This window comes from Zosterops lateralis (assembly GCF_965231275.1).
Source record: "Zosterops lateralis genome assembly, chromosome: 1".
NCBI lineage: Eukaryota > Metazoa > Chordata > Aves > Passeriformes > Zosteropidae > Zosterops > Zosterops lateralis.
In genome coordinates, this window is record NC_139762.1 from 144025655 (window position 1) to 144046303 (window position 20649).

The 20649-nt window shown below is 38.0% G+C and overlaps 1 long non-coding RNA gene across 1 annotated transcript in view; it reads left to right on the forward strand.

Moving 5' to 3' along the window:
- The window catches only part of LOC310915537, a 373604-nt gene extending 354001 nt beyond the window's left edge, over positions 1 to 19603 (forward strand). The window contains exons 2-3 of the long non-coding RNA XR_014591177.1: positions 17654 to 17870; positions 18776 to 19603. This is a non-coding gene — a long non-coding RNA (uncharacterized lncRNA). The remainder of the gene's footprint in view (positions 1 to 17653; positions 17871 to 18775) is intronic.
- Positions 19604 to 20649: the final 1046 nt, after the last annotated feature.

Sequence of the window (20649 nt, forward strand, 5' to 3'; positions counted from 1 at the left end):
TCATATTCTCAGTCTCAATATCCATTTATCAGTCTTTCACTACCTGTTTTTCCTTCTGTATTCCTAAATTGTCTGCCATTTGTTACAGATTGCTTTTGTTCTAATAAGTGAAAAACACCTAATGTGATGATGTATCTGAATGTGGTTCCAATAAAATGAATAAAAATATAATGCTGGGTAGTTCTGGTCTTTATCACCTTGGAAAGCCCTGTTGATTTCTTATGTAATATAATTAAGCATTAATTAGATCCCAAGGCCTCCAAGGTAAACTTGTGGTATTAGTGTTAAAATTGATGCATTAGTTTTGTGCTTTTTATTTTGGCCATCATACCTTTGCACATCAAATACTAAAAATTATTGGAAACTTGTTGAAATCTCTTCTCTTTTTTTTGGAGTTGTTCAGTTCGGTTTGATTATTTTGGGTTTTTTAATTGATTGGTTTTTGGTGCTTTTTAATTATTTTTTTTTCTGCCAAGGGTGTAATGGGAAGAATGTTTATGAAGACTATATTTTAGTGAACAGATATTTTGTGTCATTTTATGCATTGCTTTTTATTCTGATTACTTAATAAAGTGCTCAAATTTTATTTGTCCTAAATATATGTCCAATAATGATCCTAATGTCTAATCTTCTTGTCTATAAGAGAGAAGGAGGACTGTTAAGGAAATATGGCTAATGAGTATGGAAAGTGTTTTCCTTCAAGATATGGATAGTCCTGCAATTTTCTCGTGGTAAAATAAAATCACATTCTCTTTTATGCATGGACATTTGAACTTTCAAGATGATGGCCTAGTAATAAATACGTTGCAGGTTTGTTGGTTTGGGTCTTTTTGTTGGCAGGTACTCCTTTAAATTGGCAGAAAAAGGCCTAATGAGATTTGATAGTTTGATGCTGAAACTGGACAAGAATAGGCTTTTAACCTGGAGGTAATAAATCTTTATTTAGCTGATCTAGAGATGTGATGTATTCTCATAGTTTCAGCCTTTCAAGTCAGGGTTAGGCATCATTCTAAAGGTCAGTCTGTTTGCAAAAAGAAAAGTTATATTTCTTAGGTGTGTTTCTTTCATTTGCATTAAGTCGAACATTAAAATCAGAAACAAAAATTGTTCTTCTGGTGTTAAAAGCTAGTTATCTAAAAATGTATGTACATGGGTTATATTCTAGGCTGCATGCAGCTGCCAAAGTCTGCTTATCATTTGAGATACTCATAATACCTGCTTGCACTCTAGCCTGTGGTCCCGAGACTTTATAAGTTTCCTCGTTTCTTATCTACCAGCTCTGTGAGGAGGTTTTAAATACCATCAGGCAGCATAAATTCAGTTTGTTGTTCCAAATATATATGTTTAGGCAACTGAATTTATGTCTCTTTACCAGATTCTGAATCATGATAGCAAGTTATTCAAGTTCATTGACTATTCTCATCATACTACATCATGTCCCAGACTGCATATAAGCATTAAGTATGTGTAGGTGGGATGATGTTTGAGTATCAGCTCAATGGCAGAACAAAACCAGGAACCTTAGTAAAGGCATACCCCTTTAACTATGTTAAAACACTCCTGCTTCTAGACTGATATATTCTTGCTTTGCACAGAGACATGATTTTTACAAGGAGGATTCTAGGATAGTCCATCCTTTCCCTTTCAGAATCCCTCCTCGATGGTGTTCAGGACATTTTTCCCAGGTTGATCTGGACCCAAAGGGGTCCCAGGTTGATCTGGACCCATTAGAGATAAGCAGGCCCTGAGAACAAGTTTCCTGTGGTCAGGATAGGTGTTATAAGAGCTATCTCCTTAAGCAAAGGCAAGATGCTGCGGGCACTTCAGTCCATGCTTTTTGTATGCTCTAACTCTGCTGTTACTGGAAAATCCTGTGCACTGGAGAACAGAAAAGAAAAAAAAAAAAAGAAGAGAGAAATTTCGATGACTTGTTTTGACAATTTTTTTCAATTTTTTAGGGGTTTATTAAAAAATTGTTTGATGTGGAACTATTTCTGCTTTTGTAAGAAATGAGAAGCAACTGGGATATATTGCAAGCAGATGCAATAGAATAGAAAACTTAGTATTAGGCTGTTATTAACCTATAGGCAACTGGTTGCTGCAGTTAAACAGCCCTTGGAATGATAGGAAATATTGCACAAGACTTCTAGAAGCTCAGATGACAATTTGATTATAAAAAGCAGAGGAAAAATTGAACTGAAAGATGAGGTAAAGTTTTCTGTGGGATTTAGAGAGGCAGGCATTATCTATATCTCATGCAGGTGATAGACATACTAAGAGAAATCTAAATAGATAAAAATAATGTTTAAAGGAAATATCATTTAGGGAAAAAAATAGAGAAGCTTGTCAAAGTCAGTCTTGTTAATGTGATCTGGAAAAATATCTAATTAAACAGTAGAAATTTCAGGGAATAGTAAAAAAATACGTAAACACTTAACGAGACATGGAAGTGACATTAAACAAGGCAACATATATATATATATATATATATATATGCATGCAGCATATATGTTCAGCTGAATAATTGGAAACCCAAATACAAGGCTGCAGGTAAAGCAAAATGGGCCAAAATAATTTATATTAAAATACAGAGGTAGACAAAGGAAATTGGTCAAAGCCTTGAAAAGGCCCATGTTTAAAAAGAAGCCAAGCATGTGTTTAAATTCCAGACATGAATTTTTGAAGAATCAGAATCCAATTGGAAAAGACCAACAAAATGTTGAAGCCCAACCTTCAACCTTTAAGTCCAACCTTTAATATCATGCAAGTACAGAATTAAGGGATGTTAAAATTCTTATCCATTCTAAATAAAATATCTGTCAGATAAGTGAAATACTGTGGAGCAGAAGCAAGCACAGGAACTGTAACTAGGATGTGCAAGAAATATATTCAAATAGAGGAATATTAAAAATGTTAAATGTTGGGGCAGATAAAATATTTAGAGACTTTTCTATACTATAACTTAGCATGTGTGCATACATATGTATAATGATGGTTTGCAGAATGACTGACCACGGCACGTAGAGACATATCAGAATTGGTCCAGTCTTTTTATCACAGGTAAAAGTAAATTAGAATCACTTGGCAGTGCCTTAAATAACATCATGGAAGAAGACATAGAGAGAGAACATTTTATTTTCGTGTGTATATAACTCCATGGCACCATCCATCTCTGAGCCAGTGTGAACAGTATTAGGGCAGTAGAGTCAGATGCTGGTAGTGAGAAGTCCCTGGAGTATGTCTACGCATTTCTTTCCAATGAACAGATAGTTTAAAGGGAATATGGGTCTGAATTCAATGTTTACCTGTCAGTGTACTGTCTGTACACACCAAACGAACTTTGTCTCTTGGGGTCTTTTGTGGAAGGGAGTGAATTGTCAACTCGTTCAAGAATCGCAAAGAAGTTTTAGGTGCTGACAGCTCAGTTTGAGGCTTCTGCTCCTCAAGGATTTGGCAGATAGGAACAGTAGGTGGTCTGAATCATCTGCTGAGCTTAGACACCCCAGTTCTCAATTCTTGCTCCATCTGCCAGTGCAATTTGAATCGATCTCATTGTTTCCAAACAGCCAATTAACTGCAGTAAAGACCCCTTAAAACTAGTAAAAACTGAGAAATATATTAATGTAGGCCACAAAGCTAGGTAGATCATGGAGAAAAACTATACTTTCTCTCCCATCTATGAAATGTTCGAAATCAGACTCAATATTCACAGTAGTGAAGAGGTGAGCTCCAGTACTTAGGGTATTTATTAAGACAAAGAAATTTCTCATGTCATCCTCATAAATTTCTATTAGTGTCCTTTTAGATCAGTTAAGTATAGGAGTAAGGGGGAACAAAAACATATATAGGAAAATAAATATTATGAAAAAGTTAAGAAAATTTGACTGATGGCAGTCCATGCTCACACTGATAATTCATAAAACAGAAAAAATTCTTCTGTAAAACTTTTGTAGTAAAGGTTAAACAAAGGGTTCAACTTTGTTTTTTGCAGATGTAGTCATGTTGCATTTAGCACCTGGCTAACTTACCAGGTTAAATTTACCTGGCTAATTCAAAGAATTACAAAAAATATGTGACACATAAGAAGGTAAACATTAAATTTTTTGTAGGTAGCTGAATTCTAAGGACATTTACGATATTAATTCTGTATACCTAAATATTCATTAATATTTATATAATAAGTTGTACATCATATCGATTATTAATCCTACTGTGGGTGGGGTTAACCACAACTGTTTTCTTTGAAATTCCCTTCAATCACTGTCCACTTCTTACAATTTGAGTTGCTAAGAAATAAATCTGTATTTCCGTGCTGGTCTCACTAACTCAGGAATATATTTTTAGTCTTCTGATAAACGCAGGACAAACAGTTGCGGAACTGGTTGATTCATTTGGCTGATTTAACTGCTTGATTTGGTCATCTCATGCAGCTAGTTGATCTACTCATCTGGTGAAACAATTTATCTAGAAAAAACGCCATCTTCTGGTTAGCTCTGTGTTAAGTTCATCTTTCCTCCTCAGAGCCACCTTCTATTGTAGGAAAGTATTTACTTGCCACTCATATTGCTATGTAGCAATGTTCTTCTACTTGCTCTATTTTTGTACCAGAATGACACTACAAATATATGAATCATTATTTTAATGATTGTTCAGTGACATCACATTCCTGCTCTTAGATGTAGCAAATGGGCAAAGGAAAAAAAAATTATATAGAAAACCTAGCAAGGAGCTGGAAGTGGAGACTGGTTAAAGCTATCCAAGGTTCCAGAAAGTTAATCTAGTATTTTTATAGCAAATCGACACACAGCTTGCTACTTAGGAACTGTATCTTTTTTGTAGGCCATCAAACATAAAGGAAAATGTTAACAGCTACACTTCTCGGTTCTGCTGCAGAGAAATCTCTGTAGTTTCTTTCTATACCTATCTCTCATCCTCTCTTTGAATAGAAGGAATGAGGCACGGGATAGTTAGCTACAGTCAGATTTCTCTGGTGAGCACGTAAGTAATTCTGACAGATTCTTTACATTATTCATATTAACACAATAAGGAAAGGCAGAAGAGACTCATGTGGAGAAGAGCAATCTACTCTACTTTTCATAGAGAAGACACTCTTAGTGTCATGCATGTATGTAGCTAGTACCACTTATGTCTGGACAATTTTTTGTTATTGTGTAGTTTTCCTAAACTGTTCATAAAATACAAAGAAGACCAGCTGTTTTATGGAAGAAATCTAATTACCCTGAATAGAGATTCTGCATGAGGTGTTTTGTCTTTCATAGTAAACACAGAAACATAGCATCATTTCTTGTATAGCCACAGGAATAACTGATTATGTTTAAAACCCTGTTAGAGTAAGTGAAAATAGTTTAATTCTATTCGATTTGTAGTTCAGATGGCTATCTATACAGTACCATGTCAACTCAAGGCTTCATTTTGCACTCCAATCCACAAAACAGCTATGCCAATTCAAAAGACTTCAGTGCATCAATTAATTTACTAACTTGAGATGTTATCACCTGAAATTTAGAGATGAAGCAAGACTAGCACAAACTTTGGTTCTGTTCTCAGAATACAGCCCTAAAACCAGGCTTACCTTACCACTGACTTGCCTGAAGTTCATATCCACAAAAATACTTTACTTCTACATTCCTGTGTTATTCTCAGCAGAAAAACTAGGTGCAGGAATATCAGAAAGGAGCCTTATGAGTGGGAGCAAAGGCATAAGATCACTGGAAACGTATGTTCATTCTGCCAAAATGTGATGTAAATGCAACAGTGATAAGCCACAAGTGAACCAAGACACATGATTTGGACGAAAATAGTTGAAACACAAGTGAGCAAGTCATAACCTACATTCAGGAATGGATACTAGCAGCAGCATAGGCTTGTAATAGATCTAGCAGAGTCCAGGAAAGCTTTCTCTGCTGGCAGATATATATTAAGAGATTATGTCTGTTGTAGGCAGTTTAATGATTCAGTAGATAATACAAAGATGAAGATAAAGATTGGCAAGTAAAGGCTTAGAAAGATTTTATGCTAATGCTTTCCTACTTTTCTAAGTTGTGTAGAAAATAAAATAATCTGTTATTATCTTCAATTTCTCTTCTGGGGATAGACATTCAAGCAAATGGAGTTTGCATTTGTGCAAAGTTGCATTTGTGTTGAGTATCAAAGTAGCTACCTGAGATTCTCTTTACCCTTCTTATTTTCTTACTTTTACTGTTTAATCTTCTGAAGTTTCAGGACTTAAACCATTTATTAAAAGGTAGAAGCAACAGCAATCCTTCTTCCACTTTAACTTCCAAGACCAAAAGAAAGGCAGTCATTTATAGCCAAAGATGAAACTACTAAAACAAATTGAAATAGGTAATTAATGTCTTTTATAATACAACAAATTATTTCAGGATCACTCTTACCTCTGGTTACCTTTCATTACATCCTCTCAGAAGGCTGGGGATGGGCAAGAGGCTAGGAGTGGACATAGCCAAGGCAGCTGACCCAAACTGAACCATGGGGTGGTCCATACTGTGTGATGTTATGCTCAGTTCAGGGTAAGGAGGAGGTGAATATTTGTGGTCATGATGTTTGTCTTCCTAGGTAACACATCCATGTCCCGAGTTAAGTAGCTAGATATCTTCCTGCCAGTAGAAAGTAGCAAAAGATTTTCTTATTTTGTTTTTCTCCCAAAAGTATTTTTTCCTTTTCTTATTAAACTTTATCTTGAACTATGTATCTTTCTGATTACCATTTTTTGCTCCATCACGTGATAGAAGGGTATGAGTGAATGGCAGGATGGGTATTTGGCATCTGATTGGAATCGACCCACCAGAGCTGCAAATGAATATGTAGAACATCATCTACTTGCCTTCAATAGATAAATCAGTCTGTAAATAAGATTTATTTTCTGGAATCTTATTAATTTACAAAAAAATTCGTAAAGCGTTAAGTCATTGCGTTCAGTATTATATTTATTAAAAAAATAAAAATTCCTGGTGTGAATAAGAAACTGTTCCTCTTGGTTTGACAACTGTATAAACAGTATAATGATCTGAGAACTGGGTCTACTGGATGAAAAAAAGCCCTCACACTAAACCAGTTTAATTCCTTTTCATAATTACTGAAGCTTAGAGTTATCATTTTAAAGCAGACTTCATTAGAAGTATGAGTTTTCTTATCTTTGAAGGAGAAACTCCTTCCCAAAAGAAACAATTTCTGTGGTTCATATTTTCATTCTAACAAATCTGCTTTTTTTCTTCCTTTACAATTTCTGCTGCAAAGATGCAGTGTCTCCCAGCTTTGTTCTCTGCATTCATGAGCAGAACAATTCTGCTCCCTGAAGATAGATGTCCAGCATCACTTTGATGACTTAGAGTACCCAAGACATTGATATGTCTGGCAAATGATACAAAGGGCATACAGGATAAAAATGTTTTTCTACAGCAGCGTCCAGAGGTGAAGTGGATTTCATGGCATATCTTGGATGGCACTACACACATATGGATAAATAACTTTAATGAACTGCACTATTCATTGGCATTGTGGGAGCATAGACACCAAGGACACATGAGAACATTTATGTGCTGATACTTAAACATAGGAAAGATAACAGAGTTGTCAAGGACTGTCTCAAGGGTAATAGAAAATGAGTTAGAAAATGAGGTACATGAATCTGTGGGATTCTTGCTGGCTGTCTCCTCATGTAGTATATGGTGTATGTTTGCTGCTTAAAAAGGGTGAGACAGCATAGGACTGTTTTGACTTAATTCCTACCATTTTAACAGAATTTTCAAGAGAAGAAAATAACCACCTAACTGTAGGGTCAGCTAAAGTATTTTTGAGGCTAACACTTGGCAAGCATAAGCTAAAAGAAGAATATATGGTAAACCTTAGTCATCAGTGCAGACACAGACACATGAATTAAAGTAATAATTTTTTTCTTTTAAAGACATACATTATTTGGTAGACTACTTGAGAGCTCATTGACTGGTATAAATTGCCATACATTTTTAGAAGCTCCTGAATCTACCTAATTACCTCACTAAAAGATATTTCTTGCTATAAGAATATCTCTGTTTGTGTGTTAAATAGAATAGATCCTTTTCTATTTGCTACAATAGAAAAATAGGACCAACATTAATAAGATTGCAGCACTAAAATTCTTTCAGCTATTCTTCTATACTGGTACAATTGGAATTAGCATAAGGAAGAAATACCAGATGCTAGAAGCTATTCAAATGAGGTTTGCGTTTTTTCACTGCTCCCAAAAAGTCAATTTATTTTTGAGCCAAATCAGAAGATGAAATATTGCTTATTTCATTATTTTTATTATATACATTCAGAGTTTATAAATTACTATGATTTTTGGTAGGACAGCTGTCAAGGGGACTTTAGGAATTCTTTCTTTTCAATTAAAGTTGTCCTTTTTATGCACATCCAAGAATCAAATAAATAATAAATGCCACAGACAATGTTCTATCATTGCACAGTCATTTTTTCTTCTTTAGATAACCAATGCATGTAAGTGATTGTCCTATTTACAAATTTGATAGATATCTGCCATATTGCTTTAGCTTACTTGCTTTTTGTTAATTCTGATATTGCTCATTGGTGTTTTATACATCAGAATTAAATATGAAATATAAATTCATATTTTAACAGTATGGTAGAAATTTGTCTTCTGAGCAAAGTCTTGAAAAACAGAATAATCAATCCACATACTAAGTGCTTATAGTAAGTCCTAATCACAGGAAGATAGCTGTTTAGAATTTTTATGGGGTTTTGAGTTTTTTGGGTTTGGATTTGAGTTAGAGGATTTTTTTTTTTTTTTTAGTTTAATTATGATTGACAGCATAAATAACTTCATTTTTGTTAAGAATTGTAATTTTTCCCCCCCTTGATATTATAAGTGGCATTATTCTGGCTTTCTGTGAGGAAGGCGAATGAGTATCTGCCTTTTATTTTGTTGTTGTCACTGTACTGTACACAGTAGCTGTGTTTTGCAAAATCCCAGCCTAGCCTGGGAATAATCTCGCATTGTGGAACTCAATATTGTTTTTATTTTTTGTTTTCATCTAATTAGTTATTATAACAGGTTCATGCATTCTGGTGAGTAGAACTCAGTTCTGCTCAATGGATAATTCCTGTCAAATTGAAAGCTAAACACACCTTTCTGGGTAAATATTCTGACAATTGGATTGCTATGCAACAGATGTGAAGGCAAACCACAACTGATCAGGATTCTATGATTTGTTTAAACTGTAAAATTTCTATGTTTGGTTGATTCATTTTCAGTGAATGATACTTTGTTCTTCCATCATAACAGAGGATGAAAACTAATTTCAAGACACTTGCAGATGATTCTGAGTTGTACTGCATAATATGCAACAGAAAAAAATACAACTATTTGTATTGGTTTAACACAACCTGGCTTTTATTTTTTTCATGGAAGGGAAAGCCACAGAGGCAGCTTTTGAGAGAGAAGCTGTTTGAACCCTCTACTGTGTCTAACAGAGCCAATCCCTGAAGGCTCTGATGAATGACATATTGCTAGCCCAATTAGAGAAGTTGGTAACGTCTCTGTGATGATATATTTAAGAAGAAAAAAAGTTGTTCTTCCAGGGGTGAGGAGACAGCCACTCGGGGCCATCTTGGCATGACCAGCCCTGGGGCCATGCAGCCAGTGCTGGGGCCATGTGGCCACCAAGATCTCCACACACCTCACAGTGAACTTTACCTGCTCAGCTGCCTTTAACCATCTGTGCTGGGAGCAGAACAGCAGAGGCAGCAGCAATGGCTTCTCCTTTTTGGTACCTTGCATAAAAAACGGCATTGAATGGAGACAGTGCCGTGGCGGGGACCACATGCTCCTTTGTGGTGGTGAGGAGCTTGGCAAGCAATGCCCCAACATAGGGGCCTGACTCCTCAACTCCTCAACTCCTCAACTCCTCAACTCCTCAGTGGTGTGAAGTCCTGCAGAAATATTTGAACTGGTGGAATTTGTTGGCAATGGCACATGCAACCAGCAGCATTTTTTCCCTTTTAGCTGGAGAAAAATGAGAAAGTGAAGACATTTGGAAAGGGACAACATGTTGATACTAAAGTCAGTGAAAGGAAGGAGGGGGAAAAAGTGCTCCAGGCAGTGGAGCTGAGATTCATCTGCAAACTGTGGTGAACAACGTAATAAAACAAATTGTTTCCCTGTAATTTATGAGGTATGTAAGGGGATATAAAAAGCCCTTCGCAGCCTGTGGGCAAAGGTCCTCGTGCTGGAGGGAGTGGATGCTAAAAAAGCTGTAGAGGGACACCCAAACAGGGAAGGAAGACCCTTGCTTCCAAACTAGAACAGCTCATCCTTAAAAGACTCCACCCCATGAACTAATGACTCATATAAAACAGATTTGGGAAGCCTGTTTGCCTGTGGGAGGGACACACTCAGGTTGCAGGTTTCATGCTACTCATGAAAATCAGAACCACACAGGAAAATTTCACAGAGAACTATCTCCCATGAAAAGGACCCTGTGACACAGCAGAAGAGACTCCTCTCCCTAAGTGAACTGAACAAAGATTTTTTAAGTGAGAAACTGACCAAAACCCTCATGCCCTCTCTCCATGTGCTGTCTGTGAGAAGGAGAGAGGGGCTGGGAGAGAAAAAGGTGTTTCAAAGGCTTATTTTATTCCTCATTATCCTCCTCTGACTTTGTTAATAATAAATTGTCTTCTTACTGCGTAAACTTAAACATGTTTTTCTCTTAGGGCATTTTTCTCCTAAACTTCATCATAACTCACGAGCCCTTTATTTGTTCCCCTCCTCTGCTCAACTATGGCAGAGGAAAATGAGTGAATGGTTTTTGTGCATGCCTGGTTTTGCTCAGTGTCAAACCACGTTATTACGAAATCCTTAGGCTCAATATTGTTTTCATGTTATACACAGTGATGACTTCTGTAGTCATCAATAACTAAATTATTTATTTTTTATGGAAAAATGAGCGCAATTTGTACATTAGTTTTCTTTCCTTTAATCTGAACTTAATGAAGCAGTAATGTTCTGAAGTTCACAAAAATCTTATAATTAAATATATAATTAATAATTATATATTATAGTCTTATAATTAAATACTATTCAAATGTTTTTTACATTCTAGCTTTCCAAACTTTCACATTCTAACTTTCCAAAAAGACAAGGAAACAAAAACCTTTTTAAGCTTTTGCATTTTATCAGAAAAATACAGGGCTTCACAATAAATACCTTTTTATTTGTATTGATAGTATATGCCAAAAATCAAAAAAAGGTGTGCAGGGGAAAGAGGAATTTTAGTAGATGTGCTAGTATCTTAAAGAACCCTTTGCACTGAGGGGTTGTTGCTGAGCATTTTCTGTTTCCTCTCTGGTTGAAGGCAAGTGTAGGGACTCAGCCTTTTCTAGGATCAGATCCAACTTTGTTAATCTACTGAGCCAAGATAAAACTAACATTTATTTAGTTGTAAACTATTTGTACATATATGTAATATACGATATCAAGATTAAAAATATGTCTGTATAAAAGCCACCTTTCTGAATCACTCTAGGAAAATTCTTCCTAATTTTAAGCACTAAAATTTCATCCGAGGATTACTCAGAATTTATAAATCTATTTGCTTCAGCTTATATTTCCAAATCAGTCCACTTATACGGGAATATAAATGCTTACTTAGGGGAAAATGGCAGCACTGGGTATGCTTAGTGCTCTCAAAATGGAGGAAAAAACCCTCTTGTATTTTAATCTAAAAATCAAGAAGAAAGGTATCTATTAAAAAAAGTAGTAGATCTTGCAGTAGTGCATCTTTTTTTTTTTTCTCTTTGGTTATTGTTACAGCACAGGAAAAGAAAAAAAGGCACATGGAATATATGTCTGATTTATAACAAGCTGTTTTTCATTTCAAAAACAAGTCCATGGTTAACATTACTTCTTGTTTTCCTCACTGCAATAAACTTTGTTGGAACTTTTCAAACTGAAATGAAGACAGATCACACATCTGAAATTAAGTGAGGGGGCAGAGAGGAAGTTCTGTCCTGAAATGTTGGTACACAAATGTGTTATAACATAGTAGTCTTCGGGGTATTATTGTGAAAATATGCAACAAAATTTTGCTTAGAATTATGTCATGCAATATATCTTCAGGCTACTTAATTACAAGACCGAGGAATTTAATTTCCAAAATTCTGATTCCAAGTGATACAATTTTGATAAGAAAACATATATGACTGACAAAATAATAATATTAAAAAAAGTAGTATTTTGCTAAACTGTTATTTGGTTTTATTAGTAGTCTTGCAGTAAATCTTTCAGTATGGGCCATAAAAATATTTTGCATGGTTTCTGTTGAGTTATTCCTGAAGTTTCATGACATGAAATGATAGATTGAAACAGGGACTGGCTACACTAAAAAAATCTGAAGAATGCTTGAGTCAGGTAAGTGTCAATATTTCTATGATTTATCCAAAACATATATTTTTAAGTGTAATATTACCCCAGGACTACATCAGGATGAGTACAATATTTCATTACAATGACAGATTGAATGTAAGGTTGTGCAGGGTGACAGAAGTGTATCTTAATATGCCACCAGCTTGCACTTTCATGAAACAATATATTGCAAAGTTTATTACATGTAGAAAGTTTCAAGAAAACACCCACTGTGCTGTAACAGGTAAAGTATAGCTGTTATAGCTACATGGCAGTTAATAGTGAAAGTGAAGTCAGAAAGGAGGATTTCATATATGTGGTCTGCAAGTGGATGCAAGTTTTTAGTACTCTAAGATACTTGAAGAATGTTGTATTTTAAGAAGCAAAAAAGAAATTGAGCTGAATCATCCACAACTAATGACAGAATATCCAGAGTGCGTCTTGACCCTTTAAACTAATTCAACACAAGCAGCTGATTTTAGAAAGATTTGGGCTATTTTATGAGGAAACACTGTTTTAATGTTACTTTTTGAACCAAAATGGATAATTTGACATTTTTAAATATCTGTTATTAAAGAGAAACCATAATCTGTAATTTTTTTTTATTCCTGCATATCACACTGCATAAAAGATAAAGTTATGAATACAAATATCAGTGTCCTTAAATTTATATATAAAGATTGATTTTGAGTTACTAATGTGATCTTCCATAGTTCCTTGGTCTGTAGTACTGGTGGCATTTATTGTTAAACTCTTCCCTTGCAGATCCATATAATCTACTAAGAAGGAGTATAGAATTAGTGTGTGTATAATGAAATAGAATAGAATAAAATAGAATAGAATAGAATAGAAGAATAGAAGAATAGAAGAATAGAAGAATAGAATAGAAGAATAGAATAGAAGAATAGAATAGACAAATAGAATAGTTGGAAGGGAGCTACAACAACCTTCTAGTCCCATTGTCAGATGGGTTGTTTGTGTCTTTTTCTTCTAGGTCGGTCAAGGAGACTAAGCTTGTTGTTATCAGAAAGTATTACACAAGAGTTTTCTCTTAGCAGGAATAACTGCTTGGATCTCCATGAGCTGCAGTTTGTCCTGGAGTATTTTACTCACAGTGTTTTTAAAAGACAAGTGAGTTTCTTATGAATCAGTCTGGCAATAAAATACTACTTGTGACATAATCAAATGCAAGCAATGCTTTGTTTTATTGTTAAAATACTATTAAAATTTTATTGCTTTTTCTCAGGTCAAATGCAATCTTAACAGTAGGTATCTTGATTTTCAAAAGCAGTTCACAATACAATAAGGCCACTAGTAAGCATAGTAAAAGGTATGTTCTTTTCATTTCATCAGAGATGTATTCTGAAGAATTCTGTTGATACAGATCTATTAACAAAGACCTGACAGTTGCTAGGAGCTGAGAGTCAGAACTGAATGCAAACAGGTAACTCATTTGTAAAGCGATTACCAGAGTCGTATCCCTGATCTCAATTAACTGCCAGCTGAAGTCAGATTCTCTTAATGTGATTCATTTTTAACATAACAAGAGTAAATAGTTTTGCCATGCAGAACAAACTGATTATTTCAGACACAGTGGAGACCTTACTTTAAATGTCAGCCAGATTATGAATTCATGCTAAATAAGTTAATGAATAGATTAATATCAGTGACAACAGTGCTTCCAGATAAAAGTCCTTATTATATCTAAAATAGTCACTCTCATTTTTTTTTTCTCATTTTTAACTTTTTTCCCCTGGGTAATAGACCTTTTCTTTGAAATGCACCACTTGAAACTAGCTGCTAAATTGGGAGTTTCATCTGTTTTTACCAAGATAAAAAGGTGTACATATATAACTATGGATTGGTCTTGTTAGTTTTCAGTCCTTAGGTATGAGTCTGCACCAGCGGGGAAAATATATACATTGTCTAAGTTGTACTCAAACTAATTTCAGAGAACACTCTCAGGTGGGGTAGGTACTATTTCTGTAATATTTAACCCTCACCACTCCAATGCTTTTTGATCAAGTTCACTTTCTTAAAGGAAAACATTGATACAGGCTCTCATTTTTAAGGTATAGTGGTAATTTGATTTCAATGAACACATTTTATTCTTCATTCTTCACCATGTCCTTTGTTTTTGTGTTCTTTGTCTTATATTTTCCACTTGTGTAATTACATATGGCAGTCATACTCCTCGCTCCCTTACATATTCTTCAGAGGTTAAACAATAACTATTACCATATATTAGAATATTAAATTTAAAAAGCAACCTAGAACTATGGCGTTTAACAGAGAAAAAATTAGTATTCCTTCCCTTAACATTCTCCATTTTATTTCTGTTCATAAAGCAGGGCAGAAAAATATTGACATATGTGTACGTTGGGGTTAAACTATGGAAGCATACTAAAACTTGCTCATCTTTCAGAAAATAATTTATACTTCATGATGCTGCAAAGGGAACAGCTCCCTTACTTCCTTCTACCAGCTTAGTCAAAAACTGAAATTCATAAAATTATTGTAAAAGTAGGTAGGACTTGTCCTCCCCTTTCTTAAATATCTGCTAAATACTATTGATCACTATATGTGCTAACAAAAAGGAGGATAGGCTTTATAATTTTAAGTGGGCTTAGGTTCTCACCAGCTCAAAAGAGTTTGGTTGGTGGGACAAAGTGTTATATATGCTGAAAAACATTCATGAAAGAAACTCCTGAATCTATAGTTAAAAGTTACTGTCATAGTCATTTATCAAGTGATGTGCTACAGAAATGTTGAACAGTATGAAGTTGTACACTACCTGATCATTCATCATAGACTTTGTGAGTCCACCTGGTAGACATTGACAGTATTGACACAAATACTTTAGGACCTGAATTTCAAAGGGACCGCTGTATCCACCAGAGTGAAGGGTAACTGAGTACCTGAATACAAGGGACATGTATGTTTTTCTTCCCTCAATTATTTTCCAAACTTTTTCAATATTTGCTTTTTAATTTTTTATGGCATGTCTGTAGAATTTTGTGGAAATGCATGTAGTGCTATGGAAGAAAAATTTAGTCCATCACAAATTTAATAATAATCTGAAATAGTGATATTTGATTACTCCACTTATTTGTCAGTGTTTGAAGTGTGAATGTAAAACATGCTAAAATTCTCATTGTACAACTTTCAAGATGTCTTTATTTAATTCAAGGAGGATATGACATAGCTTTCCTAGTGAAAATGAAATACAAAAATGTATTTAATGAAGAAAAACCAGGCTTATTTTCTTTCAAGACCTATTCTGTAAATACTCACATAAGAAAGTGAGTACATACTACTACATATTTGAAGAATTTGAAAATCCAGTTATTTTCTGGCCATTGCTAGAACTATGGTTATCTGTTCAGAAAAAAAAAGAGAAAGAATAAAAAAAGAAGAGAGGCAGAGGGTCCATAGACAAAAAACCTTAAAGAATAGGCATGCATTTTTTTCTCTCTATCTCTAATCCAGTGATTTGTAGTTAGCAAAATCACACGGAAGATCACGTGATGTACGAGGAGAATAGGGTCCTCCTCTTTTCCATGCTGCTGCCCCGTAACCCTGCTGTCTATCCCCTTCCGAGAGTCACGTGGGCGCACCGAGGTTACTTAAGCAGGTGCCCGTGGGAAATAAATCGCATTCCACCGTTCATCATATTGGTGTCACGCGTGGTTTGTCCGGCCAGTTTGTAAGTTCGCCGTGGCCCCTGATTTACCAGGTCGTCAGCCTCACACCAGAGGCAACAAGTGGTGCCGAAACCCGGGAACGCGCCCCACCCCCGACACGCGGGGTGTGTGCGCTCTGGGCGATGGGTGACACGCTGGTAACGGGAGGCGACCAGGGCGCTACGACCGACCCTGATGGAGGAGGACGCTCCTCAGTACCGCTGGCATGGAAATGTTTAGCAAGGTAATTTCAGAAATTTATGAACAGTGGGGAATTAAGTGTAAAGCAAAAGATTTTGATGCTGCGGTTAAGGGGCTTTTAACTCTGGGAGCAATTGATCGCCCCGTTGATATTTTGCATTCAGAATGCTGGGAGAGGTGTACTAATGCACTTGCGAGAGACGTTATAGTCTCTGCTACCAGCAAAAATCTTAAAAGCTGGGGCAAAGTGATGAAAGCGCTGCAGAAAGCGCTGGAGGAGCAGGAGACGTGGGCTGCGGCTCAAAAATGCCTGAGGTTAACTCCCAGGCTGGGCATCGGAGCAGTCACACAGACTGCGTTTGAAAATGATCGCGCTGAGAAAGAACGGGGGCTTGAAACTGATAACCTTTCACGGTCCGTGCTGGGGAGTCCTGGCGCGGAGAGCGGGCGGGCGCTTGAAACTAACACGCGATCGCGATCCACATCTCCGGTCCTAAAGTCCCAGTCTGCAGTCGATTCTAACCTATCAGAGAGCCCCCCGAGCCCTGGGGAGAACGTTGTGGATGCAAATTTAAGGCAAATAGACTTAAGGCCACCTCCATACGCGCCACAACATGGCGCTGAGGCTGAAGAAGAAGGGCGGAGCTCCGTGAAATTTCGTGCCACAGACACGCGCGTTTGTGACTACAAAGCGGGAGGTGCGGTCCGCGGAGGGGAGGAGAAGTCGGAGCCCAATCGGAAAACGGGTTCCCCAGCCATTCCTTTTAAGGCAGAAATGCCTCTGGAAAGGAGGCAGAGCAGGAGGAGTGGCACACCCGCCCACTAGAAACCCAGAGGGCGGAGTCAGAGCAAAAAGCACAGGAGACAGGAAGTCTCTGACCAGTCCACTTCCTCTCACTCGGAGGAGGAGGAGGTCGAGCAGGTCTCAAAGCCGGTCCGAGAGGGGTGGTGCAAAGGACGTGAATGCAGGGAACGAGGATGTGAATGCAGGAAACAGGGAAGTGAGTGCAGAGAACGAGGACGTGAGTGCAAGGAACAGGCACGTGAATACAAGGGACAGGGATTTGAATATAAGGGACACAGCCACACCAGTGAAGAGTCTAGTGATGATTCAGATTCTAGTGCAGACGCAGAGGTCACACCAGCAGTTTTCTTTAAACAAACAGACTGGCCCATGAGGCATGTACATAGAAAAAAGACTAAGTCCATGCCCCTGACAGACTGGGGAAAGGTGCAAACAGCGCTTGCAGACCTGCCGGAGGCTGCAGCACGAATATTTCCAGTGAAAAGACTAGATAACAATTTGCCTTCGAGTGTCTTTCCACAGGTTGTCCACTACAGGTTGCCAGTCAAACTTCCGACTTTGTTCTGGTGCATCTGCTTTGCGCTGCCATCAGCTCATCTCGGCACAGGTAAACATCCCTACCAGCCCAGCATCTGGACCTTTAGGAACTTTATCACCGGCGATGTGATAGGTCGGCCCGAAACCAACTCACCCGCGTGGACGGTGCGTCTGACAGACATCTTTACGAGAGACTGATCCGGTAAGGCAAGAGTTATTGAAGAAGTGACATACTGGTGTCCAAGCCACAACCCCGGAAAGAGTTATTACACTAAATCAGGTTACTGGTTTTGTAGGTATTGGGGTTGTGAAACCATAGTAACAGGTAACTGGTGGAAACCTCCAAAGGAGGATGAATTCCTAAAAGTAACAAGTTGGCCTCACGGCTGTATATCAAAAAGTACATACCAAGGTAAATCCCCGGGAAATTGCTCTCACCTCACAGTCACAGTACTGCGACCCCAAGACCCAACATGGGCGATCGGCAGATTGTGGTCAGTGTACAGGCGTCGGGACGACTCAATACGCCTGGCCCCTGGCCGTGGCACAGTTATACAGATCATCAGAACTCATCCACCCACACGATACATTGCAGTAGGGCCCAACGAGCTGATAACCTCACAAAAAGAGAAAACGCTCGTTGCAACGGCAGAGCCCGATTCAGTACCAGCCAGTCCCAGACCCGAAGTAGCCTTGCAGGGTCTGTTTGATCGAATGCTATACGCTGCGTTTGCGTCACTAAACTACTCACAACCTAACCTACCAAGTCATGTTGGTTGTGCTATGACGCCAAACCACCCTTTTACGAAGGAATAGGTGTCAGCACAATGTTTGAATATTCTAAAAGAGCCAATCCCAAACAATGTAAGTGGGACACTTCCCGCAAGGGAATTACTCTGGGAATGATCTCAGGGTACGGACTGTGCATTGGCAGCAGATCCCTAGCCACTCAAAACAAACAGCACTGTAACACCTCGATCACCCTAGACCAACAACAGTCAGGGGCCATTCCAGCACCAGGGAGTGTGTGGGCTTGTCATACCACAGGTATCACCCCATGTGTCTCCATCAGGCAGTTTGATGCAACTAACGATTTCTGTGTTCAAGTCGCTGTCATCCCTAGGATCCTGTACCACACAGATGATGAGGTGATGCTCCACTTTGAAGCACGCTATCGCGAAAAGAGAGAACTGGTAACAGCTGTCAGTTTGGCAGTACTTCTAACTCTAGGTGGAACAGGAGCAGCTACAGGCATCTCTTCGCTGGTCACACAGAAACAGAATTTGTTGCAGCTCCAGCGAGCAATTGATGAAGACCTCCTTGAGATTCACAAAAAACATTTTAAAACTGGAAGAATCTCTGTTCTCCTTGTCGGAGATGGTGCTGCAGAACCGACGAGGTTTGGACCTGTTGCTGATGCAACAGGGAGGACTTTGCACTGCATTGAACGAGGAATGCTGCACATATGTTAACCATTCAGGTCCGATCAGGCAATCCATGGCAGAACTTAAAGAAAGACTTATACGCCGTGGCCAAGAGTTCCAGCAGCGAAACTGGTTCTATTCCCTGTTCAGCCAACATCCTCGGATTGCCCCCGTTGTCTCCACCTTGATCGGACCAGTGGTTACCATATTGCTTGCCCTCGTGTTCGGCCCTTGTTTGCTTAACAAAATAACCCAATTTGTTAAAGCTCGCTTAAGCAGAATTGACATTATGCTTTTAGAGCAAAGACAGCTAGCTTGAAAAGACAACAATGTCAGCATTTATTGGTTAACAAGTTTAACTTGCTCGCACATTCTACTAACAAGTTGTTCCAGTTCTTTGTTGTTGTTATGTTTATGCAGTTTGTATAAGTTGAAAGTTTTATTAGTCATAGAGAGGGGGGAAATGTAGTTAGCAAAATCGCACGGAAGATCACGCGATGTACGAGGAGAATAGGGTCCTCCTCCTTTCCATGCTACTGCCCCGTAACCCTGCTGTCTATCCCTTTCCGAGAGTCACGTGGGCGCACCGAGGTTATTTAAGCAGGTGCCCATGGGAAATAAATCGCATTCCACCGTTCATCATATTGGTGTCACGCGTGGTTTGTCCGGCCAGTTTGTAAGTTCGCCGTGGCCCCCGATTTACCAGGTCGCCAGCCTCACACCAGAGGCAACAGTGATTGAATATACAGTTTAAGAAGGCAAACCAGACTCTGGCTTGGCTGACATGCATTCCCTGATGCACTCTCTCTGTGTTAGGCAGTCCCGTGAGCTGAAGGAGAAGAACATTTCAGCAGATGGGCTGAGAAAGTCGGGGCTCCTTGGTCTGGATAAAAGGAGGTTTCTCATAGCAGCCTTCCAGTATCTGAATGGGGCCTACAGGGGAGCTGGAGAGTTACTTTCATCAAGAACTGTAGTGATAGTGATGCCAAAAGATTTTTGCTTTTTTTATATTTTTCATGTATTTTAGTTCTGTAGACTATTATTGTATAATTATGTAGTTTCTTAGGTAAATTCAGCATTTTGTTAGACAAACGTGTTCCTGGAATCTTATTCTAATCTTGCTTCTTCAGTGAACCAAGGCCATGTCACTTTCCCATGTATTTAGACATAAACAGTGTGGGGCTAGAAGCAAGAGGGAGACTTCAATAGGGGCAATATTAAGAGAGGGAATTACTTCATTAGCTATATTCCTCTTTGGGGATTCTTGTCAATTATGCTAACTTGCCAAACTTATAAAAGCACTGAAGTCCTACAGCACATGTGCATTCTGCCATAAATGCACCTGGATGACTTTCATTAAATGGCAACTGCTTTTATCATTTTAGTCTTGTTTGGCTCATGACTTTAAGGCAGAAAAGACATCAATAGAAAAAGAGTAATGGGTACAAATTGAAAGAGGGGAAATTTAATATTAGGAAGAAATGTTTCACTTTGAGAGTGGTTAGACTTTGGAACAGATTGCCCAGAGATGTTGTGGACACTCCAATCCTGGCAGTG